Source organism: Salvelinus alpinus, chromosome 1, assembly GCF_045679555.1.
Source record: "Salvelinus alpinus chromosome 1, SLU_Salpinus.1, whole genome shotgun sequence".
NCBI classification, from domain to species: Eukaryota; Metazoa; Chordata; class Actinopteri; order Salmoniformes; family Salmonidae; genus Salvelinus; species Salvelinus alpinus.
The window spans coordinates 85252404-85270001 of NC_092086.1; the positions used below are offsets into that span (position 1 = coordinate 85252404).

Here is a 17598-nt window from a genome sequence, read left to right on the forward strand (position 1 = left end):
CTTTTGTACCTGTTTCCTCCAGCATCTTCACAGGGTCCTTTGCTGTTGTTCTGGGATTGATTTGCACTTTTCGCACCCAAGTATGTTCATCTCTAGGAAACAGAGCGTGTTTCCTTCCTGCGCGGTATGACAGCTGCGCGGTCCCATGGTGTTAATACTTACATTTACATTTTACATTTTACATTTAAGTCATTTAGCAGACGCTCTTATCCAGAGCGACTTACAAATTGGTGCATTCACCTTATGATATCCAGTGGAACAACCACTTTACAATAGTGCATCTAACTCTTTTAAGGTGGGGGGGGGGGTTAGAAGGATTACTTTATCCTATCCTAGGTATTCCTTAAAGAGGTGGGGTTTCAGGTGTCTCCAGAAGGTGGTGATTGACTCCGCTGACCTGGCGTCGTGAGGGAGTTTGTTCCACCATTGGGGTGCCAGAGCAGCGAACAGTTTTGACTGGGCTGAGCGGGAACTGTACTTCCTCAAAGGTAGGGAGGCAAGCAGGCCAGAGGTGGATGAACGCAGTGCCCTTGTTTGGGTGTAGGGCCTGATCAGAGCCTGAAGGTACGGAGGTGCCGTTCCCCTCACAGCTCCGTAGGCAAGCACCATGGTCTTGTAGCGGATGCGAGCTTCAACTGGAAGCCAGTGGAGAGAGCGGAGGAGCGGGGTGACGTGAGAGAACTTGGGAAGGTTGAACACCAGACGGGCTGCGGCGTTCTGGATGAGTTGTAGGGGTTTAATGGCACAGGCAGGGAGCCCAGCCAACAGCGAGTTGCAGTAATCCAGACGGGAGATGACAAGTGCCTGGATTAGGACCTGCGCCGCTTCCTGTGTGAGGCAGGGTCGTACTCTGCGAATATTGTAGAGCATGAACCTACAGGAACGGGTCACCGCCTTGATGTTAGTTGAGAACGACAGGGTGTTGTCCAGGATCACGCCAAGGTTCTTAGCACTCTGGGAGGAGGACACAATGGAGTTGTCAACCGTGATGGCGAGATCATGGAACGGGCAGTCCTTCCCCGGGAGGAAGAGCAGCTCCGTCTTGCCGAGGTTCAGCTTGAGGTGGTGATCCATCATCCACACTGATATGTCTGCCAGACATGCAGAGATGCGATTCGCCACCTGGTAGGAGCGACCTGTAGTACTTGCATACTATTGTTTGTACAGATTAACGTGGTACCTTCAGGCGTTTGGAAATTGCTCTCAAGGATGAACCAGACTTGTGGAGGTCTACAATTATTTTTCTGAGGTCTTGGTTGATTTCTTTTGATTTCCCATGATGTCAAGCAAAGAGGCAGGTCTGAAACAATTGTTGGAAAAATTACTTGTGTCATGCTCAATGTAGATGTCCTAACCGACGTGCCAAAACTATAGTTTGTTAACAAGAAATGTGTGGAGTGGTTGAAAACGAGTTGTAATATATACAGTTGAAGTCGGAAGTTTACATACACATAGGTTGAAGTCATTAAAACTTGTTTTCAACCACTCCACAAATTGCCAAGAAACTGAAGATCTGGAACAACGCTGTGTACTACTCCCTTCACAGAACAGTGCAAACTGTCTCTAACCAGAATAGAAAGAGGAGTGGGAGGCCCCACTGCACAACTGAGCAAGAGGAAAGTACATTAGAGTGTCTAGTTTGAGAAACAGACTTCTCACAAGTCCTCAACTGGCAGCATCATTAAATAGTACCCGCAAAACACCAGTCTCAACGTCAACAGTGAAGAGGCGACTCCGGGATGCTGGCCTTCTAGGCAGAGTTGCAAAAAAAAGCCATCTCTCAGACTGGCCAATAAAAAGAAAAGATTAAGATGGGCAAAAGAACAGACACTGGACAGAAGGACTCTGCCTAGAAGGCCAGCATCCCAGAGTTTATTTTGTTCTAAGAGAATGTCAGTTGGATATGCTCTCTGCAACGTTTTGTATATCTTCCCTATCGTGAACATCCTTTTCTGACTCAAATATTTATTCGGTCAAAATTGACTACAAACTGTAAATAGGATAATTTTGGTCACAAAGTTGATCTCTTCCAAAATAGACTGTTGTACCCGAGTCTGTCACAATGTAAATGAAGGTTGGATTTATTTCAATCCTGCCCAAATGCCCACAGCTGGCAGCACACAAGTAATCATCAATTCGGAGTGCACCTGCATGCAACTGGGTCGTAAAGCCCTTGGTATATGTGGTTTGACTTTGGATATCCTTATGGGGATAGTTAGGGACCATCTGTAAATTATACAATGTACATAGGACAAAAACCTGAACCCAACTATAAATTGTATTAATTCATATACAAATATTGAAAGCAGTTAATGAGAAAACTAAAAGGTGTGCAACATGAAAACATTGCCACATTTACATTGTGTAATGTAAACTAGCCCCGGAGATAGGCTATCCAAAGTCAAACCAACTTTGCCACAATCGCACACCAGCCAGCTGAAGCTAATTGGCTAATTCAATTTGTCTAACTCTTTCCACCTGCGAACACACACGAAACACCCACATCAAACCACACCCCGAAACCAACTCACATTTGAATTCAGTCATGGCCGCTAGCATTTCTTAATATACCAAATCTAAAACGAGGCCAAATCAGGAAGTTCAGCCGCCCTTTCAGACAACCTTTCAAGTTCATAGAGCCTTTAGACAGTCTTCCAAGTTCTTAGAGTCTATTCAGCGACAAGCTAAGCTAACAAGACTGCCTGTCTCCACACTAAGCCACTGGGATTCTATGACTGAGTGTTTATGTTTGCATCATTACCCAGGAAGCCAAGCTCACATCTCACAGTGTGTAGGGTGTGTGAGGTGGGTGTGAGGAGGGCAGTGCTAGGCTATAGGCCTAGTCTGGTAAGTGTCTGAGAGGTGTACCTCAGGCAGTAGTGTTCATCTTCTCCCAGCCCTGGTCTTTCTGTACACAGTGTGCTGCTGAAGATAACCTGGCATTGAGGAGTGTGTGGATTGGTTGGCAGAGGGGTTGGCAGAGGGGCAGTGCCCACATTCGGCTCACACATCCTTTCACGTCTGTCTGGTTTGGCAACAGTCAAATGTCAATCCAATGTATTTTCTAAACACCTTTTTACATCAGCAGTTGACACAAAGTGCTATACAGAAACCCAGTGTTAAAACCCCAAAGAGCAATGCGGAAGCAAAGTGGCAAGGAAAAGTGTGCTTAATCAGCAGGAAACATGCTGTGTCTTACTAACACAAGGGCATTCGCACACATGGCACGGTTTACAGTGAAAGGTGAGTGGTGTATCCCGGTTGAATGGGAAGGGCTGGCTGTACATGTGAGCAACCTATGGTAATAACTCATTTTCAAAATACCCAGAGCAGAGCAAAACCCTATTGTCCCCCAATCTTCTAATGCCTAGTGAAGTTACTCCTAGAACAGAATAAACCTCCATAGAGAGATCCAGTTCTCTGGGTATAATGAGGTGTACCACCACAGCAGAGAGCATTGCTCAACCTCAACCTCCCTGCATATGGAACACATCTCCTCCTCCCCCCCAAATCACAACATCAAAACGAAGTGGCACTTACACAAACTCTCCAGCTCTCTAACTACATCACGGAAATGGAGGGGGGGGGGGTACTCCCTCTATCCCTCTTTTCCTCCCACTTTCCATCCCTCCCTCTCTAAGCAGGCCCAGTGTGCGAAGGACGGACCGTGGGCCTGCTGGTTCAGACGTCAGTAACAGTGAATATCCATCCCACAGCACCAGAGGGTCAGCCCTCCATCCCCCTTACACAAACACATTTCAAAGCCTACAGGGCCTGGCTGCACTAGGACACTGCGTATTTCTGCTGGGGCCCATTGCTAAAATATGGGCGAGGGGGCTGCCAACAACAGCATGGGGTAAGAGAGAGATAGAGCGAAAGAAAAGGAGGGAGGGAGAGCCAGGGAGGGTGAAAGTGGTTCAGGGGGTGCTTGCAGGACAAAGGTGGAAAAAATTGCAATTTCATTGGGGGAGATTTGGCCCTGCTGCTCGTGAAATCTGATTATAGGATGGTTGGCAGAGAAAGGCCTGGGGGATTCCTGTGTACTCGACTATCCCTCAGTCTGCCTAGAGAAAGAGAGAGAGAGGGGGAGAAAGAGAGAGAGGGGGAGAAAGAGAGAGGGGTGTGCAATGAAAGGCAGAGTGAGAGAGAAGAAGAGGGGGGGGAAGAGAGAGGAGGTGCAACGAGAGAACACTTCTAAGGGGAAGAGATGGCATGAGGGTAGTAAAAACAAGAAAAGTGAGTTTACTATCCTTCTACCATCCATTTGGTTTCTGTCCCCCTAGGACACCTCTCCCCACAGTAACAGTGAACCATGATCTCCCCTGGGGAAGAGGGCCATGGTGGTTAACACTCCATCATTTACAGGAACATTAGTAAATACTTCTCTCTCTGGTTACCACATTCCAGGCCAGGGGAGCTGAGCTAACAACTGCCACACAGTGTTTTCCCTGTCACTCTTGACTAAGGAGAAAGAGAGGGAGGCGAAGGGGGCTTTTGGGTTGCCCTGGTTCATACACGCAACACATGCATTTACGGAGTCAACCTGGTCGTTTGAAATCGTAATCAATCAGCAATACAGTGCATTAGCTGGCAGAGCAGAGCCATGCATTAAATAACTTCAGGGATAGGGGGGTGAAGTAGTTTTTCTAATATCTGCTATCAATAAATCCAAAGAGCGAGAGAGAAGAGAAAGGAGAATGCTCTGGCCCCAGGCTGTGGCTCCTGAAAGAAAGAACCATCTCAGGAATTCACTGTCCCTGGAACCCATGTGTGTTTCCTGGAAATAGCAGCAGATGTTCTGAAATAGCTGCAAAACCTGGACCCGTACAAATCAGCTGGGCTATACAATCTGGACCCTCTCTTTCTAAAAAATTTCCACCGCCATTGTTGCAAACCCTATTACCAGTCTGTTCAACCTCTCTTTCGTATTGTCCGAGATCCCTAAAGATTTGGAAGCTGCCGTAGTCATCCCCCTCTTCAAAGGGGGTGACACTCTAGACCAAAACTGTTAGAGACCTATATCCATCCTGCCCTTCTAAAGTCTTCGAAAGCCAAGTTAACAAACAGATCACTTACCATTTCGAATCCCAACCTTACCTTCTCCGCTGTGCAATCCAGTTTCCGAGCTGTTCATGGGTGTACCTCAGCCACACTCAAGGGACTAAACGATATCATAACTGCCATCGATAAAAGACAGTACTGTGCAGCCGTCTTCATCAACCTGGCCAAGGCTTTCGACTCTGTCAATCACCGTATTCTTATCGGCAGACTCAATAGCCTTGGTTTCTCAAATGACTGCCTCGCCTGGTTCACCAACTACTTCTCAGATAGAGTTCAGTGTCAAATCGGAGGGCCTGTTGTCTGGACCTCTGGCAGTCTCTATGGGGGTACCACAGGGTTCAATTCTCGGGCCGACTCTTTTCTCTGTAAATATCAACGATGACGCTCTTGCTGCGGGTGATTCCCTGATCCACCTCTACGCAGACGACACCATTCTGTATACATCTGGCACTTCTTTAGACACTGTTAACAAACCTGCAAACAAGCTTCAATGTTATACAACACTCCTTCCGTGGCCTCCAACTGCTCTTTAACACTAGTAAAACTAAATGCATGCTTTTCAACCGATCGCTGCCCGCACCCGCCTGCCCGACTAGCATCACTACTCTGGACAGTTCTGACTTTGAATATGTGGACAACTTCAAATACAAATACCTAGGTGTCTGGCTAGACTGTAAACTCTCCTTCCAGACTCATATTAAAACATCTCCAATCCAAAAATTAAATCTAGAATCGGCTTCCTATTTCACAACAAAGCCTCCTTCACTCACGCTGCCAAACATACCCTAGTAAAACTGACTATCCTACCGATCCTCGACTTCAGCGATGTCATTTACAAAATAGCCTCCAACACTCTACTCAGAAAATTGGATGCAGTATATCACAGTGCCATCCGTTTTGTCACCAAAGCCCCATATACCACCCACCACTGCGACCTGTATGCTCTCGCTACATATTCGTCACCAGACCCACTTGCTCCAGGTCATCTACAAGTCTTTGCTAGGTAAAGCTCCGCCTTATCTCAGCTCACTGGTCACCATAACACCCACCCGTAGCACACGATCCAGCAGGTATATCTCATTGGTCATCCCCAAAGCCAACACCTCCTTTGGCCGCCTTTCTGTCCAGTTCTCTGTTGCCAATGACTGGAACGAATTGCAAATATCGCTGAAGTTGGAGACTTATATCTCCCTCACTAAATTTAAGCATCAGCTATCTGAGCAGCTTATCGATCATTGCACCTGTACATAGCCCATCTGTAAATTGCCCACCCAAATACCTCATCCCCATGTTATTTTTTGCTCATTTGAACCCCAGTATCTATACTTGCACATTCATCTTCTGCACGTCTATCACCCCAGTGTTTAATTGCTAAATTGTAATTATTTCGCCACTATTTCCTATTTATTGCCTTACCTCCCTAATCTTACTACATTTGCACACGCTGTAAATAGATTTTTCTGTTGTGTTATTGACTGTACGTTTGTTTATCCCATATGTAACTCTGTGTTTGTGTCGCACTGCTTTGCTCCATCTTGGCCAGGTTGCAGTTGTAAATGAGAACTTGTTCTCAACTGGCCTACCTGGTTAAATAAAGGTGAAATAAATCAAATTAAAATAATAAAATAAAATAATGGAAGGAGAAGCGGTCCCTTTTCCCTCACTAAAGATGAGTAGAAAATTATTTCTGTCAGAGAGAAAAACCATAACCCAGCAGCCGCTTATTGTAATTTCTTTATAAAATGTAGTTCATTTTATTCAATTAGTAGGAAATTATTATTTCCTTTCGAGCAAGCTTTGATTTTTTGAATTTTGGTTTTCCTGTGTGAGGTAGTCAATGGGTAAGAATGATGAACAGAAAGTGATGAAATTAGTAGATGTGACAGACACAGCAGGGTGTAAGAGGGGATTGCTAATGTTCTGTAGGGATTGCGGGCAAAGAGAGAGGGGTTAATAGAATAGTTCCCTAATAGCACACAACCGGAGGCACACACACACACTCCCCTCAACTTCACCTTGGCCTTCACTGCTGGCTCAGGCTTCAGATTCCATTATAGGTGTGTGTACGTCTCTGAAAGAGATGGTTGTTATTTGATGGAGATTGGAGTGGGAGTAGGGGGCACACACTCTGGGAGTAAGGGGGGGTGCCTCTGAGTGCGTGTTCGCTGTTTATGAGTTATGACACTGCTCATTGCACTGCCAACGACAATTCTTCTACTGCTTTGTTCTCTGTGCCGTTGATTCCCTCCCTCTACTCTCTAGCCTATTTATTCCCCAATACATGGTATATTTCACAGCTGGAGATAAATCAGGGTGGTCTCTCGTCTCTCAGAGATAAGCATTACAAAAATCACAGTTCTAATAGGAAACTTCTGGAAGCCTCAGAAGTCCTTGTCCTCAATAATCTCTACTGTGCTGTAGGAAAACAGGAGAACACTAGTCCTAGGGGACTCTAGTTCTGAAGACAATACAGCTCTTTCACTCCAAGGCTCGTTCATTACAGTGTGTCAGTGGTTCCAAAGCGTTTTTGCATTGGGATCCACCATCCATCCAAAGCCTCTCACATTCTCGTGAGCCACAGAATAGTCAAAAGCATGTTTATTACCACTAGTTAAAGCCAGGCTTCAGCTGTAATCCAAGAAGGAACAACAGCATTGTGTTACATCCCAGATCTTTTGTAACAATTACAGTCTGAATGTGAGTGGACCACAAAGTTAAACAGAACAGTATTATATTGTATATCTATGGACTGGGTTTCATCATAGCATCTCTCTGGGGGGGATCCTGTTCTCTGGCTGGGTTCTCCTCTTTTGTTCTCCTCTTAATTCACAACCTGTAATTGGCCACCATCTGGGTCTCAGTTGTCCACTCTCTCTCTCCCTCCCTCTCTCTCTCTCTCTCTAAACGGCTGGGTTACATATGCATGTCCAGGGGAGCGTTTACATCTACTGTTAATCACTTGAACTAATTATGTAACTTTAATAACATCCAATTACCCACACTTCCTAGTCCATCACCAGAGCAGTACAGTGTGTCTGATAGGTTTAGACACCACAGCCGACTCCCCCCATACATCTCTCTATCTGGCTGATAATACACCGTCCTGTCAGAGTAATTGTATGCCATTGCACAATATGTCTATCATAGCAAGAGGCAGTTAAAGGGATAGTTTACAAATTACATTGGTTTCCTTACCCTGTAAGCAGTCTAATGAATTTCAATTGACTGATTCCCTTATATTAACAGTAACTCAGCAAAATCTTTGAAAAGGTTGTATGGTATTTATATTTTTGTTCAGTATACATTATATTTATGACTTGTCCATAACAAGGTATGACAAAGATCCATGCTTTGATTTAGTTTCACTGCACCGTTTCCACATGCTTACGTTTTAGCACTTGTGCCACAAATCCCATTCAGTCATTTGACCGACATTTGCATTTTTCGTGCATCATGTCCAAATCTTACGAAAGTTTCTATACCGAACAAAAATATAAAACGCAACATGAAACATTTTCAAATATTTTGCTGAGTTACAGTTCATATAAGGAAATCAGTCAATTTAAATAAATTCATTAGGCCCTAATCTCTGGATTTCAAATGACTGGGCAGGGGCGCAGCCATGGGTGGTCCTAGGAGGGCATATATCGGTCCCATGAATTTGTCTTACAAATACAAATATGTTAGCATGTGGAATCAGTGCCAGGGAAACTAAACCAAAGCACAGACTGTGGTCATACCTTGTCCATAGACTGCTTACAGGGTAAGGAAACCAATGTGTCATTTTGTAATTTAGGTGAACTGTCCCTTTAAATTACAGTACATACAGGATCACACTGACACACTACACACCCCACTACAGAGGACTAGAACCCACTCTGGTCTTTTTACAAAGATATCGAATATGGCCAAATGCTGCAGTAATACATTTAAAAATCCACGTTGTCTTCTGTCCTCAGTCGCCACATCAGAGACATAGAATCAGGCAGCAGTATAAATATAATGGATGATCAGTCAGACCCTCTGGGTTGTCTTCAGAATTACTTTTATGCAAACTATATGTGGCAGGTCATTCGTTCATTTATTCCCATCTCAAACAAAAGAAAGGGATTCTTCTGTCTTACATGAGCTGATTCTTCCTTTACAAAACCTAGTTAATTGTTGTGGTATAACAAAGGCTGTCAAAGCGAGTTGTGGGGAAAGTTGAGGAAAAAGGGTTCTTTGAGGGTTCTTTGTTAGGAAATGGGGGAAGAAAACTAACCTGTCAAATGAAAGAGATGGGGGAGACATGAGGAAGAGCCCTAATTGCCCACCATCAATAAAGGGCACCAGATGCTAGCTACATGAGGAACACATTGAGACTATATGAATGATGATCCCCATTACCCATCATGCCAGAGATACTGTACCATTATGCTGAGGGGGCAAATTATTGAGGGTTAAATTGTTAACCTTTTAAAGGCTGGAATAAGATTCCATTCCATTGAGCATTCCTTAGTGAGCCAAAATACTGTCCTTTGGATGTTGTTGGTCATTGAATAGCGCCAACTGTATGTAATAAAACCTTTTTCAAAGCATGGAAACATACGGTACACACTCCCTCCCTCACACTCACCACACAGGGGGTAATAAACAGAAGGGCATATGGCAGGCTGGAGTCATTTATATCATTTACATGGATGGTGTATTTGCCCCCCATTAATGTATGTGTGTGTGTTTTTGCTCTAGCAGTCTCAGGACACACCCTCGTGGCCCATCACTCACAGACACCGCTCTGTGTGTGTGTGTGTGTGCGTGTGCGTGTGCGTGTGCGTGTGTGTGTGTGTGTATGTATGTGTATGGCCCCAGAGTGGGGGTGTGTATCGGCGCGGACATGACAGATTACACCATGATTGGAGCCAGAGCATGATGGATGAGCAGGCCTATCAGATACATTCATTCATATTACGTTGACACACACAGGAACACACATACATATACACACGTTCTGCCTGGGTGCAAACAAAGAAACTAAGATGAATATTAACTCCACATGTTGTTTCGAAGACATCATCAGGCTCCTGCATCCTGGCACTTGATGTTTACATTTTAGAGCCTCACGTCTGCTTGGATCTATAGACCGCGAACCAGATCTGTAGACCGCGAACCAGATCTATAGACCGCGAACCAGATCTATAGACCGCGAACCAGATCTATAGACCTCGAACCAGATCTATAGACCGCGAACCAGATCTATAGACCGCGAACCAGATCTATAGACCGCGAACCAGATCTATAGACCGCGAACCAGATCTATAGACCGCGAACCAGATAGTGATTTTTTGTGCTGAAGAAACTTTTACATTTTTGTCTTTTAGTAGATGCTCTTATCCAGAGCTTACAGGGCCAATTAGGGTTAAGTGTCTTGGTCAAGGGCACAGACAGATTTTTCCCCTACTGTAGTCGGCTTGGGGATTCGAATCGGCGACCTTTCAGTTACTGGCCCAACGCTCTTAATCACTAGGCTACCTACCGCCTGACTTCTACCAATAAACCCCCCAAAAATGTGACCAACATATCTACTTTAATGGGGTGTTTTATGTTTTACCTCGAGTCTGAGGAGAGGACTCTGGCTCTGTTAGAGAGTACTGTAGGAGATTGCATTACTGCAGAGCAGAGCGGCTGTAAACAATGTTCTGTTACTGTAATGTGCTGTTCTGCTGTGCCCTGATGGTAAGGGCTGCCAGGAACAAAGAGCTGTGTGCCTCCCTCCACCCCACACACACACACACACACACTTCTTCTCCAACTCCTGAACTCTGTCTCCCATTATCTCTGGGAAACGGTCCAAGTAGCTCAGTTTACAGATTATACAGGTACAATAAGAGGGAGAAGAGAGAGAGGTCTGTGACATGGACACTCACCCTGCAATAGGAAAGAATCAAAAGGACCCCCGCTACAGACCAGTGGGAGGTATAGAGGAGTGGAGGAAAGAAGGGTAGAGGAGAGAGAAGGAGTGAAGGAGAGGGGGAGGATAGAGGAGAGGGGCTCACGTGGGGGTAGGTTGGGTCAGAGGGGTTGAGGGAGAGAAGGAGGAGTGGAGAGATGAGGAGGAGAGTGGCTCCTGGGTGGGTGTAGGTTGGGTCAGAGGGGTTGAGGGAGAGAAGGAGGAGTGGAGAGATGAGGAGGAGAATGGCTCCTGGGTGGGTGTAGGTTGGGTCAAAGGGGTTGAGGGAGAGAAGGAGGAGTGGAGAGATGAGGAGGAGAGTGGCTCCTGGGTGGGTGTAGGTTGGGTCAGAGGAGTTAAGGTGATGTTGTCCCCTAGCCATGGGAGAAGGATTATAGAGATGAGATTAGAAACCACACTGAGACATCAACAGTTGACGCTATAAATATAATGAAATGTATGCATTTCTATGGTAGTCATCCTATTTCTATGGACTGACCGGGCTAAACCAAGCAGCTCAACTATCAACTACCAGAATCCACCACGGAGGGACACACACTGTGGATACTTGCCAAGTGCAGGCCATTTCAGTACAGTGGAATTCAGAGTGTGGTCTCACTCCTGGGAGCTCTTATGAAGCTTCTGGAGAGATGTGTTGCCTAACAGAAGGAGAAGATCATGGGGAGGCAGGTAGCCTAGTGGTTAGTGTTGGACTAGTAACCGAAAGGTTTAGCCGATCGAATCCCCAAGCTGACAAGGTAAAAATCTGTCATTCTGCCCCTGAACAAGGCAGTTAACCCACTGTCCCTAGGCCGTCATTGAAAATAAGAATTTGTTCTTAACTGACTTGCCTAGTTAAATAAAGGTAAAATGAAAAAATAAAAATCTGTATCAATATCAGAGTCATACCATCAGTATCTCCTCAATCTTCTCCAGTCCGTCTCCTCTGTGCTGGAGCCAACCCATTCAGACGGACAGCTGTGTGAGCAGTGGGTGTATGAAAGACAACACTCTCTCCTCCCGATAAGAGAGCGAGAGAAATGAGAAAGGCCGGGCTTGAGCCCAGGAGGAGAGGGAGTGTGTGGCTTTAGCTGCTTAGACGGATGCATTTCCGCTGTACAGAAAGAAGCACTGGTCGAGGCTGTCATCTCAAGCGTTGTGTAATCAGTCCCTTTTAGAGAGAACATACTCTTAGTAATCACGGGCACCTAAAGGTCACAAAAGAGCCATTACTGAAATGCAAAAAGGCTGAAATGGAAAGCTTGGAAAGTCAGTCAATTAGTCACGCCGAGCTCTCGCTTCAACACCAAGGCATTTGAGAACAGCCAACGTCCTCCTTGCAACTTTGTCTGGGGCTGAAATGACCCCTTATTCCCTATATACACACATTCCCTATGTGGGCCTTAGTCAAAAGTAGTGCACTATAATAGGCTGCCATTTCACACACATCCCTCATCCAAAAAGGACCAGCTAGAGAGATGAATGTTCCCTGTGTGAGATGAAAGACAGACAGGTGGGAAATAGCTTCTAACATGTTATTTAATGGAGGATTAGGGCTTTGACCCCTAGAGGTCAGGGGTCATCTCCTTGGGGGTCAGAGCTGTGTATGTGGAAATTAATTGCTGCCTGCCGGCTGGGACTCAGTCAGGCAAAAACAGATCAGAGCAGCACTGCAGGGGTGTGTGTGTGTGTGTGTGTGTGTGTGTGTGTGTGTGTGTGTGTGTGTGTGTGTGTGTGTGTGTGTGTGTGTGTGTGTGGCTGACCCTCAGGGACGAACGCACGCATGCACACACCAGTTTGACCTCACTATGCACCACAGGGTCCCCTGTATACATGGAAATAAGGCTGATAGATCCGAACTTAAGGCAGTCTGGGTGGGACAGACACTGCAGTATTCTTCAGTGGCATTTATATCTAATAGTTTCAAAATAGTATACTAATACTGTATCATACTGCACATTTCAAATACATACTGATACAGCACTAGCCTAATTGTGCAAAAACAGAGAATGGAACTCAGCCTATGAAGACATCTAAGGAAAGTCTCGCATATATCATCCTCTTAATGTTTACCTTCACACAAACAAAATGTCCTCTGACGGATACTGTCGATATTGAAATCTCATTACAGGACAAAGCTTACTGTACAGTATCTCAACTTTCTCATCAGTGAAGAAAATTAACAGTAGCAGGAAATATAAAGAGCAATGTTGCTGCATGATATGTCCATTTAAGGGCTTTTTGTATTCTGGAGTCTTGTTAAATAAATCAGTTAGGTCTCCAGAGAGGAAAGCAAAACATTTTGGCTCTTTTCAGAGTTGCTTGACGAGAAACGAAAACAGAAGAGCTCAAAGAAAATGTCTCAACCGCAAGGTACTGTGTGCACAGAGAAGGACTTCATCCACTTAAGTGTTGGCATGTAAACTACAGTCAAGTCTCTCAAACATCTTTAGTACCAGTCAAAAGTTTGGTCACACTGATCCATTCAAGGGTTTTTCTTTATTTTAACTATTTTCAAAATTGTAGAATAATAGCGAAGACATAACTATGAAATAACATATATGGAATCATGTAATAACCAAAAAATAATTAAACAAATCAAAATCTATTTTAGATTTTTCAAAGTAGCCACCCTTTGTCTTAAAGACAGCTTTGCACACTCTTGGCATTCTCTCAACCAGCTTCATGAGGAATGCTTTTCCAACAGGAGTTTCCACATATGCTCAGCACTTGTTGGCTGCTTTTCCTTCACTCTGCAGTCCAACTCATCCCAAACCATCTCAATTGGGTTTAGGTGATTGTGGAGGCCAGGTCATCTGATGCAGCACTCAATCACTCTCCTTCTTGGTCAAATAGCCCTTAAACAGCCTGGAGGTGTGTTTTGGGTCATTGTCCTGTTGAAAAACAAATGATAGTAGGACTAAGTGCAAACCAGATGGGATGGCATATCACTGCAGAATGCTGTGTTAGCCATGCTGGTTAAGTGTGCCTTGAATTATAAATAAATCACAGTGTCACCAGCAAAGCACCCCAACACCATCACACCTCCTCCTCCATGCTTCACGGTGGGAACCACACATGCGGAGATCATTTGTTCACCTACTCTGCATTTCACAAAGACACGCCGGTTGGAACCAAAAATCTCTAATTTGGGCTCATCAGACCAAAGGACAGATTTCCACGGTCTAATGTTCATTTCTCGTGTTTCTTTGCCCAAGCAAGTCTCTTCTTCTTATTGGTGTCCTTTAGTTGTGGTTTCTTTGCAGCAATTCGACCACGAAGGCCTGATTCACGCAGTCTCCTCTCAACAGTTGATGTTGAGATGTGTCTGTTACTTGAACTATGTGAAGCACTTATTTCGGCTGTAAACTGAGGAGCAGTTAAGTCGAATGAACTTATCCTCTGCAGCAGAGGTAACTCTGGGTCTTCCTTTCCTGTGGCGGTCCTCATGAGAGCCAATTTCATCATAGTGCTTGATGGTTTTTGCAACTTCAAAGTTCTTGAAATTTTCCGGATTGACTGACCTTCATGTCTAAAAGTAATGTTGGACTGTCGTTTCTCTGTCCTTATTTGAGCTGTTCTTGCTATAATATGGACTTGATCTTTTACCAAATAGGGCCATCTTCTGTATACCACCCCTACCTTGTCACGACACAACTGATTGGCTCAAATGCAATAATGAGGAAAGAAATTCCACAAATTAACTTTTAACAAGGCACACCTGTTCATTGAAATGCATTTCAGGTGACTACCTCATGAAGCTGGTTGAGAGAATGCCAAAAGTGTGCAAAGCTGTCATCATGGCAAAGGGTGGCTACTTTGAATAATTAAAATATATGTTTTGTTTAACACTTTTTTGGTTACTACATGATTCCATATGTGCTATTTCATAGTTTTGATGTCTTCACTATTATTCTACAATGTAGACCCTTGAATGAGTAGGTGTCCAAACTTTTGACTAGTACTGCATGTCCCTTTACTTTAATGTCCCCTATACTCCATATTAGCTCCTCACAGTGTTTTCTGAACATCTTTCGGTCCTTGCTATAGAGACTCTCTCTCTCATTCTACAGTGTCCCTATCCCTTAACCAGCACTATTACACATAGCAGCAGTCACATTCATATCAGGGACATGGTCTCCCACGCTCAGCCAATAGCACTGATGCAAGCAAAGGAAATACTGATAAGTTCTCTCTTTTGAGAGTTTCCTTTTCAGCTCAAGCCTCTCTTACAGTGATAAGTAATTGGCTGCCTCTCTCACTGCAGAGTGAAACTCTCCTCTCCCCTAGCAACACTCATCACCAATCACACCATCTCTCAGCCTGGGACTGAACATGCCATTCCCTTCTCTCACTACTTTTTCCAACAGCAAGCAGTGAACAACATGTGGTGAATAATATATTTATTTATTTGTTCATTTTTTGACAACGTGGCTGTTGTTGGCTAGGTGGCAGTGTGTTATCCCAGAAGACAGTGTGCCTCTCTGCCAGGCTGTTGTACCCCTATGAGTGAGTAGAGGGTACAGTACATCTTAGCCATGACGTTGGTATGAGGCAGGTCTGTAGCTCAGTGCCTCAGTACCCACACACACACTTATCCTACACATCCTCCAAAGTCTAGTGTTCCACTCCTAATCAGTTCAATCAGAGGTAACAGGCTCACTCATCCACTCTTCCTCTGCAGGAAAACGAGAAACCTCATGAACCCATTACAAGGATTACAGTGGAATTACAGTGGAATATAATATGTTTCAAAAAGGTGCCTGGCCAAAGATCAGGAGGTGCTTTAATTAACCTTTAATTAGGCTTTTTTCTCAATTTGACTAATCCTCATTTATAGATCAGACCAGGAAATTAAAATAGACAGAAATAGAACAAATCATTACTGGTAGTAATATCATTATTGTTTGTACTCTACTGTACTGTAGAAGTCTATGTTGTAGGAGTAGTGTTTACTGTATGGAGTAGTCCAGTGTTTCCCCACTCCAGGCATCCAGTACCCCCAACAGCACACATTTCTGTTGTATCCCCGGACAAACATACTTGATTCAGTTCATCAAGGGCTTGATGATTAGTTGACAAGTTGAATCAGGTGTGCATGTCCAGGGCTACAATATACATTTGTACTGTTGGGGGTACTGGAGGAATGGAGTTGGGAAACACTGGAGTAGTGTAAACTGCATGTTCTCAGAAAGCGTTACAACCAATCATAATTGATCATACTTCAGAGACCCTTAGAGCAGTGGTTCTCAAACCTCTCCTCGGAGACCCCCAGCCGTTCCATGTATTTGATCTACTCAAGAGCTAGCACACCTGATTCAACTTGTCAACTAATCATCAGCCTTCGAATAGGTGAATAAGATGAGTTCAGGGCTACAACAAAATTGTGAAATGTCTGGGGGTCCCCGAGGAGCGGTTTGAGAACTACTGCCTTAGAGGCTGCCAGGGGAGGAAGAGGGGTATACCACATGCTGGGACAAAATGGATGACACATATGGGCTATGATGACATCACCATAACCCAAGTACCTGACATCTCAGAATGCATAGCATAGCGAGAGAACGTGGACATTCCTCAGTTACTAGGCAGAGTTAGTACGCACAGAGGACCATTCACTTAGACAGGCCAGACATGCTCTCTGGTTCACTAGAGGCAAATAAAACCTGCTCAGTCCAAAGCGCTTTTCTGCACGTAGTCAGGGAAATAGAAACAGGCAACCATTTAAACAGCTCTATAAAAACGAACTCTCTCCAAATTGGACTGCCAATGAGAGGGCATCGTGGAGTGAGATTCTTCGCTATACTTGAAGAGACACGTCAGTCAAGGACAGAAAACAGACACACTTCAAAGAACTAAAGAGATGCTGGAGTGTAAGATAAGTAATGTAAGAAGATTATGAACCATCTAGGCTAATAGTTTGTTATTTATATAAACACATCTAATATACCGTCTAAGTATATTCTCCACACAACACTAGTTGAATCTTTTGGAGAAGAATGCTTTAGCTGTGACTTGTCTTAAAAGGAATAATTTTTCACTCAGTATTTCTAGTTTGCCCCACTTTCCAGACTCTTCCGTTTGAGAGAGCTCGGTATTCCCATGACGACCAGGCAGTGAGCTTGTTTCTACCTGAAAAAGCTGTTCTGTAACAACCACCAAAAACACCAGTGAATAGTTGATACTGATTTCTGTGTGGGAGTAGTGAAAAAAATTAACTCAGAAAAAACAGGTTAAGGAACTAAAGAGTCAAACTTGCTCCAAGCTCACCTCTAGCTACACTACGATTGCACCACTAGAGAAATAAGCAACAATACAGTACTGTGCATTCTTTAGTAATACTCCTTTAATAATCCTCAAAGTTGACCCAGATTTAGGAGGAAAATCAAAGATGGCGGACGATGGGATAACTTAAACAGGCCTGAAGAGGAGAATAACTATCATGAAGGTGACAGTGGAAAGTCATAACTACACTACGCAGCTACAGACAAAATGAGAAGAGTCAAGCCCTACTTGACCTGATGCAAGAACAAGGAGTCTCTGGGAAATCTACAAATAGTGGTCTCTAATTCTCCCTTGTCAGAGTCATGGTGGTACAGCGGTTGTGGGAAGAG

General features: G+C 44.4%; 1 protein-coding gene across 7 annotated transcripts in view; it reads right to left on the reverse strand.

Moving 5' to 3' along the window:
- LOC139532320 (active breakpoint cluster region-related protein-like) overlaps positions 1-17598 on the reverse strand; it is a 218784-nt gene that overhangs the window by 42241 nt on the left and 158945 nt on the right. The window lies entirely within an intron of this gene.